The 14699-nt window shown below is 37.3% G+C and overlaps 1 protein-coding gene across 1 annotated transcript in view; it reads left to right on the forward strand.

The window, feature by feature from the left end:
* ACTN2 (actinin alpha 2) overlaps window positions 1–14699 on the forward strand; it is a 67214-nt gene that overhangs the window by 682 nt on the left and 51833 nt on the right. The gene's annotated exons all lie outside the window — the stretch shown is intronic.

A 14699-nucleotide genomic window follows, 5' to 3' on the forward strand; every position in this document is an offset into this window, starting at 1 on the left:
GATTAACAAGAGTCAGACGTGTCTTTTTAACACTGTACTAGCAATATTTTGTCAGTACCTCTACATTTACATATTAGTTGTTGATAGAGATTCCAGTGATTTTTAACTGTACTTCCTGGGTCTTCCTTTCAGAAAGCAGTTTCTGAATTGATGTATGTGCCTGATTGCTTCTCAAAAAGAGTAAATTGCAATTGTAGCCAGCGTGCTTCATGAAATTGTTCAAATTTGTGCAAATAGAAGTTTTCTTGTAGTATTTCTGAGAGAGACTGAGAGATCACTTTCAAAACTGTGATCTGGCTGCTCAGCTCCTATTAGAACTTACTCTTGAATGCAACTGACTTATCTTACAAAGAAGATATTGCCTAGAAATTTATTCAGGATAGGTATGGATAAGTGTATTTAATGGGCTAGGTTAATCACATGCCATTCACTTTCTGGGTAAAAAACAGATCTGTAAACTCCTTGGAATACATTATTGTAGAAGAAAGACTTCTCATCTTTTAGGTATAGGAAAACTATTATGTCACCAAGCACTACCTATGCCCTATTTCTGAGCATAGGCACAGATTATAACTCTATCAATATTCTTGTCAATGGTTTGATACTCCAGTAATTTCAGAAAGATCTAATTTCAGGAGACTGAGTTTTAAACAGCACGTGGAAGAGAGATGTGAAATACAATAAAGGATTTAGTACTTTCTAATGTGAAAGGTGATGTTGAAGTCACAGTTGACAGATCTGGGATTAAAAGGTTATCCGCTGGTTGCAAGAAAGAAAAAAAGGGAGGGAGGGAGAGAGCGAAACAGAGCTCTGAACTAAGGTGGTATGTGTTTTTGCTATAGGTGAGCAGCTCACTCCAGAAATTTAAGTAGAAGTTAAAAAGTTCTGTGGAATTTGGTTACAGTAATATTTAGCCCATGTCAAATCCAGAAATCAAGAAAATACAGTTGCAAAAATTATATGTGAAGACAATATGTCCCACTGTTACAGTCATGGATTCTATATGACCATAGAAGTAAGAGCTGTTAGAATTGTTGGTTGCCAATGTGTTTGCTTTTCCATTAAAATTGGCAGAGCCAATATTTTCCTCTCAGCTTTCACTTGCAGCTTTCCTCCTGCTTTGAGTTTGTGCATTTCATTTTCCTGTATTCACACCTATTTAGATTCTGGTGTACAAGTATAGTGTGAAAAGTTCAGGGCTAGGTTGAAGTTCATTTTTCTTGATCTACCAGCTGTTGCAACTCCTCACCAATTATTATACATCAACAGTGATGTCCATTTTACTTTTACACTCTTTAGATGGTGAATTTGTATTTATTTTTATATTTTATAACTGAGGATGAAAGTGATGTCAGTTTTAATCTTTTGAAATTGCTCAGCAGTAACGCATTGTGATTATATGTAATGAGGATTCAATTGTCCAGCGTTTCAGAGAATGCTGCATTTTCAAAATAAATAATGGACAGGTTACAGGGTAGTCAGTATTCTAATGTAATTTTCCTAGAATGCAGATAAATAATAAGAGAATTTGAATTCTGTAGGCTTTCTTTTGTTTGCAGTAAATCTCTTGACTTTTACAGAAGAGCAGGGAGTAGTTGATATAAGACCCTACTGCAAAGTCTTTGTCTCCATTTCTCCAAACGCAGTGCTTCAGCAGAAAGTCTCCTTTCCCCATTGACAAATGAAAGCTTTCCTTCATAGAATAGAGAGAGAGATAGTGCCTTTGCTGCTTTATGTTGCTTGTCCCCAGTGCTTGTTTTTAATAATTGTTGCCACGTATAAGTAAAATTTAGGAGGGGGATCCTCATTCCTTGCCTTTGAAAGGAGTCTGAATTTACTATGATGTGAAAAATAAGTAGTCTCATGTAAAGGTCCTGATAAACTTTTTAAGATTTCAAGGCTTCTTTTTCTAAAGACAGTTGCAGAAATTATGTTCTTTATTATCTTATTTATTGGGAAAAGATTGCAGATACATGGGCACTGATCTCTGTTCAAACTGGTAATATAATATAGAAAAGTGATCTCAGTGGAGCCCTGGCAGTTGGCAGCGTATATTTTCTATTAGACAGTCTTGGAACACACCAAAAATAAATGCCATTGTTTCTATTGTGGGCTGCCCTCTCCAGACTTGCCATTTCAGTGATATGCCTGGTATGAGATCTGTCAACAGATGCTGGTAACACATGATGACGTCCATAGGATTACAATGGATGTGACACCTAATTATAACCATGGTTCATAAAGTATTATGGTCTGCTGTAATCCAGTCTCCTTGGTGGCTGCAGGTGTCAGAATAAATATGAAGTATACTTATATGAAAGAAGGCTCACTAGTAGCTTAGCTTTGTCTCTCTGAATGTTAACACCAAATAAAATACTTTGGTTAGGGTAATAATTAGCCTGTGTCAAATCAAGAAATGAAGATAATACAGCAATTTGACCATTTGCTGCATTAGACGCTATTACTAAAAAATTAAGATCATATGGTTGGAAACTTTAGATAGCAAATTTTAATGAAAGACTAAACAAAAAAAGTAGTTTGTCTTCATTGTGTTTTGGATGGATGTGCTACCTTCAGTAGGAACTAATTAGAGAACTACAGCCTTTTGAGCATGTGGATGGAAACTATGAGACTGGAAACTTCTGAAGCCTACTGCTTGACCCAGTACACTTCCACTGGCCATGTGTGCATAAACAGCAGTGGAAAAATCTTTGCTAGTGGCCCCTTGTTTCTTCAGTACTACACAGAAATCAGAAAGTTAAGTATGACTGGCCAGAGGTGGTGGGATGGTCTTCTTGACTCTGTAACCTTAGACTAAGTCAGTTAACCTCCTTACGCCTTTTTAACCAGCTTTCCTACTGGTTAAAAAAAGAGGACAAGAGTAGTGATTTCTAAACAACTGATAGAAGTAGTTGGCTTTATGGTATGTCAGACTGGTCTTTCAGTCCCTACTGTGCTGGACTGGAATTAAAAATACTGTTATCTCCTAGTGGAAGACTTAAAATGTTCTTTCTTCTCTCCATGTTATATTTCTCTCTTACTTTGCAAAAAAAAAAAAAAAAAAAAAAAAGTGACAAATTCTGCAACCCTTTTAATTGTCACTAACCTGTATTTCAGTATAACTTTAACATAGGGAAATACAATATCCCTTAGCTTTGGAAACCTAGAACAACTGTACTTAAAATGCAAATATACTGTATTGTTTGCAGCATGTCTGAGCTGCCAACTAGTGAGTGGTTGTTAAACAGTACTTTTTCTTTCATTTACATTTTCAGTGTGACCTATAAGGATTTACCTGCTTTACCTCCTTTGGCTGGCAATACAACTCCTGTTCTCCTTGAAAAAAACCACCAACTCCCCCCCCAAAAAAAAAACACACCAAAAAAACCCCACCTATATATATATATATCTGTATGCATTTAGAAGCCACAACTATGGCAAATTCTTTGGAAGAAGAGACCCAGGACTATGTATTATGGACAAAATGCTTCTTTGCCTTGTGTTGGCACAACTTCATTAAGTTCAGCTGATTAGAGAGGTTCACTGTAGCCTCAAAGAGAAATTGACCTTGTGTTCAGTCTGACTTCAGTGTCTATAAATAGAGTTACAGTCAGTGTCCCGGATTCACTCTGAAGTCTATGTGGTCTTCTATGGATGGAATCTAAATACGTTTCTTATCAGAAACCTCTTCCTGAAGGAAAGTCTACTGGTGAATGAGAAGACGGATAACTAGTAGAGGCAAATGTTTTCATTCTTCAAACAGGAATAGGAGAGAAATGATCAAGCTTGAATGAATGAAAAAGAAATGTGAGGCATAAAAACATTGGCAGGAGAGGCTGGATGCCACTAGGAAAGTTCAGTACTCTAGAACCACTCCTCATGGATTTACAGGCTCTGGGCTGAAATAATTGCCATGGAGAATATGGCAATATCTACAGTGTGTAGAGGGTAATCCAGCCTGGATTTTTTTTTTTTTTTTAGATTCTATGGAAATAATCAGTGTTTTTTATATTTTTTTTTATTTTTTATTTTTTTTCAGACTGTACTAAATTCTTTCCTCAAATAATTAGCCTTGGGATTAAAGTTTCATAGCACATAGTCATAGACATAGTCCATCTTTTGAGGTTTTTCAGTGAGGTGGCACTTTTTACCTGTGTGGAATCCCAGTTGAATATTTATTAGGAAGACTGGGACACTGGATTGAGTAGCTTCAGAACTAATTTCAGCTGCAGATTTCATTTGTTTGGAAGAATATCTACCGTGTACTGGTGTTGGAAGCAGAGTTTTATTTTGTGGATAAAAGACGATATGCTGAGTCCAATCCTGCAGTTCTCTGCTTTCCTTAACTTTTTTCCAAAGAATTAACGTGATGTAGGTGTCTTACAATTTCTGCAGGTTGAAATGCAGAATTTTCTATTGATACTTAAAGTTAGAATAGCAAACAATTTTGCCTTTTTAGACTACTTTATTTTTTCTTAGTATTCAGTCAGCATTTTAGCTGTCTTCTGTAGAAGTATGAAGTGTTTCCAAATGCTATTTGCCAGTATAGGTGCAGAGTGTATGCCTTTTTGTAACACTATTTCAGCACTCCAAGGCCAAATGCTTCTCCTCCATTTGCATCAAGAACTTTCTTTTTAAACGAGTGCCCAAAACTCTAATATTAAGAACACACACGTGCACAGAACATTTGTTGTCTCCTTTTAAATCCTGGGCGCTCTTTAAGTGACCTTCTCAGTGGTAGATGGCCCCATATGGGGTCTGACTCACAACTTGGTAGTCAATGGACAGACTCCATTTTTGCTATCAGTGTGTCTTGATTTTTTCAGCATATCCTACAGTTATAATTGCCCACAATATTTGGCACTGATGCAACAGAAGGATACAAATTTTCAGTGTCTCTAGTCCTATGGAGAGTTGCAATGAGGGTAGACGGACTCTGTGTAGAAATATAGGATGAGTTTACCCCTTGCTCTGTATGATTGGCCTCTTAGAGATTAGTGCTAGTTAAAATAGTAACATGTTAAATTCCTCTTGCTGATGTTACTTGCATGGAATGGTGTTTGAGAAGAGCATGCTGAAAGGATAGTGGAATGATCATATTTTGTCAAGGTGCTTCATATTCGATCTTGCAAACTATCAATGAAGCATGCAGCTGAGAGGGACTTGAATAAGGTGGTGCTTATATATGAAGGAAAATGCAAGTAAAGCTATTATGAAATTCACATATTAAGAAATGATTATGGAGGTAGATTTTTAGAATGGGAAGGGTTTCTTTATCAATACCAAACGTGAGGAATCAAAATATTACTCCATTTTTTTCTATTTAAACTCAAACAGCCTCCTCAGTGTTGACACCCATTTGTCTATATCTGCCAGAAACAGAACTGTATGGTTCTGAAAAGAAGTCGTAGAAGAACAGAACCACTGAATGGTTTGAGTTGGAAGGGACCTTAAAGATCACCTGGTTCCAACCTTGTGCCATGGGCAGGGACACCTCCCACCAGAGCAGGTTGCCCAAAGCCCCAGTCAATCTGGCCTTAAACACTTCCAGGGATGGGGCACACAGAGCTTCTCTGGGCAGCCTGTTCCAGGGCCTTACCACCCTCATAGTAAAGTATAGTATAAAGTATTACCCTCATAGTAAAGTATAGTAAAGAATTTATTCCTATTTAATCTATTTATTCCTATTTCTAAAGAATTTATTCTAATCTAAATCTACCCTTTTTCATTTTGAAGCCATTCCCCCTTGTCCTATCTCTACGGTCCCTGGTCCTTCTCCATCTGTGTTGTAGGGGAGGGCTTTTATAAGGTCTCCCCAACGCCTTCTCTTCTCTAGGCTGAGCAACCCCAACTCTTTTCCTGTCTGATAAGAAACATTTTTTAACATGAAACAAATCCTACCACCTTCCTACATACACTCAGATATGCAGCGCAGCTTCCCCTGAAATTTGTATGGTGAAATGTCTGCAGATACCCTGATCCTATTAGTAAGACAATAAGGATTGGAAGAAAGTGTGGATCTAAGTGGGTTTCCATAAGCTGCAACCAAGGTGCTTAAGGGCTAGAGGAAAGCTGTGTGTTAAGCGGTGGACTTTGCAATAATCTCTTGGAGGAGGAAGGTCTGCATCTTTTGCTCTGGATCTGTGTTTAGGTCATTGGAGAGCTGTGTGAGATACAGGAGGTATTTGCTAGGAAGACACTGAGGGTTCTCAGCCCTCAAACTAAGACAGCTTTGCAAGCTGAACTTTGTCTGCTGTTTGCCAATGGGGCAATACAGTTCAAAATCCTCCACCAGAGCATGTCCACTGTCTTACAAGTAAGACAAAGGGGTTTCATCACAGCAATGGAAAAATCAGGTACCAAATGCCTAACGTAAATTTAATCACTGTTGCACAAATTCAGACCTGTGTACTGATGTTTAGGTAGTCATTTCTGTATTGCACTGATTTAATTTCAGTGAGGCTGAACAACAGGATTTTCTTTACTTGTGAGAACTATATAGATATTGGTAGCGTTTCAGAAATCATACTACAGAGCCTGCTCATGGGAGAATGCATTTGAATATGCATCTAAATGCAGGTGGACATTATCGGTGATGTTTCACTTGTGAAAGTGATATAGAATTAGGTAAGAATTTGTGCTGCTTAGCTTTGTCCAAGTAAAAAGAGGTCCCACCTGAACGTTATTTTATGTACTTGCAAGCAAACAAATATAAAAGCGTTTATATAGTTGGCAAAGTTGAGTCATTTTGGATAGTTTTACTGCTGAATAAAATATTTTCTGAGCTCTTAATGCCCAGATGAACAATGTATAACTGACGTGCTGTTCCTCTGTTGTGAGTAGTGAAATATTGCTGAGTGAATATGTCTTACGTGGCTATATATTTTTCCTTTCAGCTGATACCAGTAGGAAAATGTACTCACATTGGGCACTCCATTTCACTCTCATAACAGTGTGTGACATTTGTTCTTGTAATATTACTGGATTTGGTGGATTTAAATATACCACATGTTGAGAGACTGAAGCATGGAGGTGATCATAATCTTCACCAGTGCTATACAATGCTCTTTTTTCTATCTAATAAAATTAGACATATCTTTAAAGAATAGAAGTCAGTTCTTTCCACATCATTTAACCTGCAAATATGAAGTAATGATAATCCTCTGTGACTGTTTCCATACATGTTCTTTAGGAGCTCTTCCTGCAGGCACTACAAGTACCTCTTCAATACAAACTGAGATAGCGTGGTCCTCGTAATCCTCAAACCACTGGTGTGAGAGGATAACAGGGCAGGTGCTATTGCAATAACGATTTTCCTCTGTTATTGTAAATGCTGGAACAAAAGTAGAGGTGGAAGACTTTGAAATACAATGTTCACCTTTTATGAAAGTGCTTACTTGAAATAGTAGCTTGTAGAAATACATTTCATTCTTCAGAGGGCCTATCCAGGGGGAAGCAGAAGCTACCAGTTGTCTACCTAATGATGGTTATTTTGTTTATACATTTGGACCTTGAATTCCCACACATGTACCCAGGTGACAAAAGTAGTCCTGATTTTATGTTCTTAGTGCAAAAATGGGTGCTGCCACTCCCAATTTTCCCTGCTTCTGAGTTATAAGGGCATATCGCTTGGTCCATATATCTCCAAAATAAGGTTGTATTACTTGTGTGGAGGCTTTAAAGAAGTAAAGTATTAAGTGTTAATTGTACTATGTGTGAATAAGATATTCTGTTTACTTCAAATGCTTCTTCCCACCTGCTCTTAACTGTCAGAATCTCTTCAACTTGAAATGTAATACCCGTTGTGTTTCTTTCTTTAAAAAAACAAATGCATCAAACAAACAAACAAAACCCACAGAAACTGTAAGCAAAAGCAGTCCAGCCATCCATTACATTGATAATGACTAGCAGAACCTAACTCAGAGCACATGGCTTCTACTCTGAACTGCTTGCTAGAACATTGTTGCTTCTCTCCACTACCATAGCAGGAGCCTGCAGAAAGTGACTACCCTAGTCTAAAAATAACACCCGTGATTACTCCTTAAGCATCTAAGGAAACGCTCATATTTTTATAGGTGTTGAACACCCAGGCATTTCCAATGACGTCAGAAGGAACTGCAGTCTTATTTTGCACCTCTGAAAGTCATTCCGCTATTTTGGCACTCCCAGAAAGGCTTAGCCTTAAGGGATTTATTTTTTTAAAACTCACATGTAATCTCGGTTGCAAATTTGCTTTTCGCTGCAGCAAGAATTACGACATTGCATGCGTGCATATGAGACTAAAAGAAAACTGGTACTCTGTTGCATTAAATGCAAATAAAAAATTACATACATGATTGTGTAGCTTTGGGGTGTTGTTTCACCTAAATGAGGTTCTTTAGTTTACGAACAATATCTGTAGTCCAAATCTGTTTCCAGCTGTACTCTGGGGTGTAGTTCCACCATGCATTTTCTTTGGTGAAGCAGCTGTCCACCCTTGACACTACTCTTTTCTGTGGACTTAAAGTCTCTTCTGTTTGTTGGTGCAATGATCTTCTATATCCTGCTATATCATTGAAATAATTTGAAGTAACCCTATTCCCCTGGTTCTCACCACTTTTTAAAGACAAATCATTTCAGTAATGTAGTTTGCAGGGCAGCCTCACAAGCAGTTATAGCCATACATGTATATACATGTATTATGTATCATGCACATATCATGTAGCTGGCATAGGTATTAAAAAACAAACTAAACACTATGTGAGGCTGAAGGTTGCTTGCTTTCCTGTAGCCTGTGACCTTCACTTCCATGACCAAGCACAAGTCCCAGTGTGGTTCTAGTGTCTAGTAACTTGGCACACAGGCTAGAGAGGAGCTTTTCATTGTGTAATTGGGAATTAAAGCACGAGGTTTTTCTTCCTCTGTAAGAGTGTCAACTGAGACTTTAGTGTAGGCTAAAAGTGAAATTCATTCTGGTGGTCTTCAACTCTGCCACATAAGACAGTGCAGAGACATAATTTACTGTGTAAATATCTTGGGGTCTGACTGTGACTTTTCTCCATCCTATTTTGGTGTCAGGGCCTTAAAACAAAGATGTGTGTGCAATTGAAAACCTTTCAGAATCTGTTTTAATTTCATCAAAAATACAGAAGACATTTTTGTGTTTATGGAAATGCTCTAAAGAAAGCTGATAAATTGTATAAGAACATACTTTCATCCCCCTCAAATTGACTGTGTTGACCAATTTCTGATGGATTTATTTATGATTTACTTACTCACCTGGCAACATGGTATATAATTAATGGATAAAGATAGCATAGTGAAGAAAATCAACAGAGAAAGCAAGGGAAAGACATTTGGAAATCCAGTCAACTAAATCCTGGATTAGCCTACTTTAATTAATCCTTCTATTTCCAGAGGACGTACCTTTACTTCCTTCCATACTATAATGTGAGAATGTTTCTTTCATCTCATTCTAGATTGCGTTTGATCATTTAAATATGTGTCTAATGAAATAAAAATGTTAGCCAGCACTATCTGTGACAGTTCAGGAAATCTTTAAGAAACTGGGAGGACTATAGGGCACAGATGGTAGAAGAAGGACCTGAGACTTGAATGGAGAATGGGAAATACAGTCTCATAAGAAGGCTCGTTTGCACTGATAGGGCAGTGGTGATGTGTTTTCATTGCTTAATATACTTCAGAGAAAGCTTCAAGCAATATAAAAGGCATGTGCTTCGCCTGTAGTTTTGTCCCTTGCAGATCCATCACAGTAGTTGTGACGCTTTTTGGATTACCTATATTCCATTTTTTAAATTTGCCGGTAGTGGCAAATGTAACAGAGATTATGCTTTTATTCTCTGATAGCAAAGATGCGACCAGTCATACAGTTGGAAAAAGAATATAGGGGGAGATAAACCCCAGAAAATTGGCTGTCTTCAACCTTTTTATCATTGCTGAAACACTTCCCTTCAAGCCTGTTGGCATTTTCACTGTGAATTCCTTTTCTCCTGATGGACAGCAGTTTTTGAGATATAAATATATATTTTTATATAAATTCAAAGTTGCAATCTTTATTGCATGGGTGATAGTCTATTAAAGCTTTTATAAAAAAGTGGTACAATATTTCTTTGCTGCACTCAGCATGTTGCAGTGTACTGAGAGATAGAGTGCTTTGACAGTTGATTCTGAACTGGTTTGTTTGGAGCTATGGGTTGCAAAGAGCTTCATGGTGTAAAGCACTTTGTGATCACGAGTACTGTGTAAGATACTAGCTAGTATAGCTGTACTACTCCAACTTGCAATGTAGAATTACTTGTTTTTATAGTGTAAATTCAAGCTCTGCAAAGTGCAGTGTATTGGAACAGGGACTGGCTTGCATGCTCTAAGGTTAGACTACAAAATTACAGAAAAATACTGTCCTCAGGTTCAGCTGGGATTCTGAACACTCCTGGTCAGGCTGAGTGTGAGTACCATGTCTTTATCAAGGCATAGATCTTTATGGGTAATGCTTCTCTATTTCTACTAATTTCATTAGGGGACATTTTGAGGTGAAAAATGCGGTAGTGTTGCATATAAAAAAAATTACCATGTTTTGTTGATTATTAAATGCTAGAACAGTACGGCCTACTGAAAGAGATCACGTATGTAATTTTTTTCTCCAATGGAAATACAATATCAATATATGAAAAAAAAAATAAATCCACTAGCCAAAAGTAGATTATACAAAAATTTCCACTTGTGCTGTTCCATTAGTCCTTTTGTGCTTTTTTGTCTTGTTTTACTCTTGCTTAATTCTGTGGTTCAGAATGTGCTTGCTTCACAGCTATTATTTCAATGGGATTTGATTTTTGAGGCTTGTGAAGTAAAAGTTCTTTCACTTACTACAGTATTTTAAATTTTCAAAATGTACGTAGGACTGTAAGACATTGCACGACCAGTATTAGGGGTGAACAGAGCCCTCTTAATGCTGCAATTGGAACTCTCAGTCTGTGGGGATGTTTACATTTTACCTTTACTGTCATGTAAGGATTTTGGACAGAGGCATACAGAGGTTTGACTACTTGAAAGAAGTACGAAAAGCTTTGGATGAATAAGGACTGAAACGCTGAATTTTTCAGTGTCTTTACTCACTGACTTTCATTTCACTCTGATTAGAGAAAGCAACTTAATATGGGAACAGTGTAACTCAGATATCTGTTAGTAATTTGAGATCTTCACAGATTATACCATTTATTTTCTATTCTGTAGTGCTAATCTTGTACCTCGAGCATTTTAATGCATCAAATAATGGTATGTAATCCAAAAAATACTGAGGTATTAATTCCATTTGACAAGGGTCAACAGGAGATATTATCTTATACTAACAAAGCTGTTGCTTTACATAGAAGGCAGAGAGAACAGAGTCATTAGGAAAGTAGTATGTAACTGTAAATTACATGATACATATTGTTAATGAAGTAGGAGGGAAGATGGAAAGCTAAGATCATTGCAAAACAGAAAGGGATTTGCTCCCTCTTAGGCTATCTAGCAAGAATAAATTATATAAAGCTGCTATAGGACAGTAGGATGTGACTTGTGGACAAAGGCTTATCAAAGAGGGTGTCACCTGAATAGAATTTGTGACCATCTTTCTTTTTTTAAAAGATTCATGCATATGATGTGAATAAACAAACTGAACTGCAAAAACAGTTATTCCCCTCCAAGAGAAAGCTGCCTGTAAAACCCCTGCCCTTTGTCACTACTTAGCAAGGTGGTGAAAACATTAATTAAAAGTCTTTCAGTATTGCAAAGCTGTCTACATACAATATTCTATTAGCTCCTACACCCCAACACATGATGAAAAATAGTCTTGTCCTGAAGATGGACTTTTAATTTATTGGTTGCAATTGCATGGCTGGGGGGAACCTTTCACTTTTAGGTCACTGTTTTGAAACCAGGCCAGGTGAATAAGTGACAAGGTTGCTAACACATGCATAGTGTCTATGAGATGAGTTGTAGTCCCAGTTTAGCTCTCAAGCAGACAGGTGTCCCCATCACTTATACCACCAGAAATGGCAGCTTCATAAGGGATGTCCAAAACTGGTCTTATTAGTGACCAGTTTTGGGCAGTGACTTTTCGTTCTAGAGGTGAAAGATAAAACAATTTCTATTTGTAAAAATGAGTTCTCAAATTGCATCTTTGAGGTTATTCACAGTCATTGCTATTCTTAACGGTTCCCTGGGCGTTTTATTTTCTCCATACCTAAACAGCCGGTACATTTCATAATTCACTGAGTTTAAGGAGGGAAAAATATCTGGCATGCAACTAGATTTACAGTAGCAGGTAATTAGTTTATGCAAAACAGCTGGCTTTGATTTTTTTTTTTAATATATAATTAAATTTGGATGACTGAGAACAGATGCTGAAGTTGTTGGTAAATATTTTGTGTTGTTCTCCATGTGTTCGCGATAGGTTCTGATCTTGCTTAACTCACAGTTCTTTACAAGACATTTGTAGCTTTTTCAACTTTCTAAATTTTCTATTATTTCTTTATTGGGCTTTTTTTTCAGGGTAGTATTTGAGCACCTCAAAAACTACAGTGAATTTTTTATCCTTGAATGCAGATGTGGGATACTTAAAAGTATCCAGGTATGGCTAACATCTGTTCCTATTGCTGTTAAGTGGCTTTTGGTCCCACATGAGGAATCATGGATCATATAACACTTTCTATTTAGACCAATACATGTTTTTAAAAATTCCTGTCTTAAATGACTTAAAGGGTGTGGCAAGGCTGGGAAGAAAGCACAAGTGTCAAAATATATTCCCCAGGATTAAAAATACAGATCTTGAGAAATATATGTACACGTTTGCAATGACATAGAACATGCCAATGCATCCACTTTCATTTTAATTTGCATTGTGTTTAACTTTCTGTGAACACTCTCCTGCCTACTGAATTTGAATCTACTTTCTTGCTGTCCTGTTACATTTCTTCAGCTTTGTTTCTTTATTATCCTCTGTCTTCATCCTTCTACTGTCTTTTCCTCCAATATCCCTGGCAAAGCTTCCCTAGTGTTCTATTTCTCTTTCCTAAGGGAAATTACGGGGTCATAAAATAGGAGAGGGAAGGGAGGATCACGGCAGAAAGAACACCCTGACAGAAACAAGGTTTACAGCTAACTGTCAAATCTTCTGCTGAATGAGTTATATTGCAGTCTTTGGGTAATGTGTATATATAAGTTTTAGGGCCTCTCTACCACAGGATCTGGAAGGAAAAATAGTCTTGCCAATTATTTCTTTTCAAGGCTGTAGTGTAGATGTCAGTTACGATGGGAATCTTCCATGAACACCATAGAAAATATGACTGGGAGAATTTGAGAAGGCATTTAGTCCATTCCTTCACTTTCAGACAGAAGCAAATATGCTCATACTGTTCTTGACACATTTATTCAACTTGTTCTTGTTGATCTCCAAGAAGAAGGATTACACGTTTCCCCAGCCAATCTCTTCCAGTGCTTTACTGCTCATAGAGTTAAAAAGTGATCTAAATGTTCCTCATTCTTGTTTAAGCTCATAGCTCCTTGCTACCTTCAGTGAACATAGAGAACTGATCTTCTATCTGTTGTGATTTTGTAAATGGTTGAGACAAGTATTAGTCTCATTACAAACTTATCATGATTAAACTGTCCCAATGGTTCTATATTTCTCATATGTTAGGCTTTCTACAATTTGATGACTTTCATGACTGTTTGGTGGCTTCTCTCCAACTGGTCCATGTTCTTCTTGAGTTTTGTGCCCAAAAGAGGGGACAGTATTCTAGCTAATCCCTCTCCAGCACTGAACAGAGTGGAAGAAATACTGCAGATATCAAAAGAATCATAGAATCATTTAGGTTGGAAACCTAAATACATATAAACCTAAATATAATATATTGATACACCATTCCCCTGTTTAGACATTCCAGTATTGCATTTGCCTTTTGTAACATTGTGACACTTTTGAATCCGGTCTGGTAGCGATCCGCTTTTATTCCCAGATCATTTTCTTCAATGTTACTGTCCTGCCAGTAGTTCTCCACCCTGGTTTTTGCACTTATTATTACTGGAGGACTACTTCAGACCTCTTGTTAATCTGCATCCAGATTTCTTCAATTCATTTCATGTATTTGTTGATTAGTTTGAACTGTAGTCATGTCGTAAGGCATGCTAACAGACCCAGCATTTTGCTGTCATATTCAAACATCATAAGCATACGCTCTCTTCTGTCATCTAAATGAGCAAATAAAGCATGGAAGAGTAATGGTTCATGACAGATTAATAGTGAGCCATTACTCACCACTAGTAGTAGTAAACTTCTCTCAGACTCGCTAAAAATAAAAATACACAAGTGGGCAACTCTATGGTGTTGTGTGTAGTTTGAAAAGTCACATGCTTGGAACATTTAGGTGCCTCCTGCTGTAAAACTTAAATAAATGGTTTCATCAACAGCAATTAAAAAGGAAGGAGCTTCCTGCAGGAAATAGAGCATCAGTAGCATTATACCAACGGTCTGGTGAAATCATGAATTCTCTGAAGACTTATCTAAATTCTCATGTTTAAGACTAATGCTTCTGTCTCGCATGTTAAGGCTTATGTGCCTCAAAGCTCTGTCTTTTCCAGCCATCTCAGGTAATCTAGTGAAGGTATTTTCTGCCTGTTCCTATTAAACCTTGGAATATTTTAGCTGTTTTGCCTCCTGC

Source organism: Anas platyrhynchos, chromosome 3 (assembly GCF_047663525.1).
Source record: "Anas platyrhynchos isolate ZD024472 breed Pekin duck chromosome 3, IASCAAS_PekinDuck_T2T, whole genome shotgun sequence".
Lineage (NCBI taxonomy): Eukaryota > Metazoa > Chordata > Aves > Anseriformes > Anatidae > Anas > Anas platyrhynchos.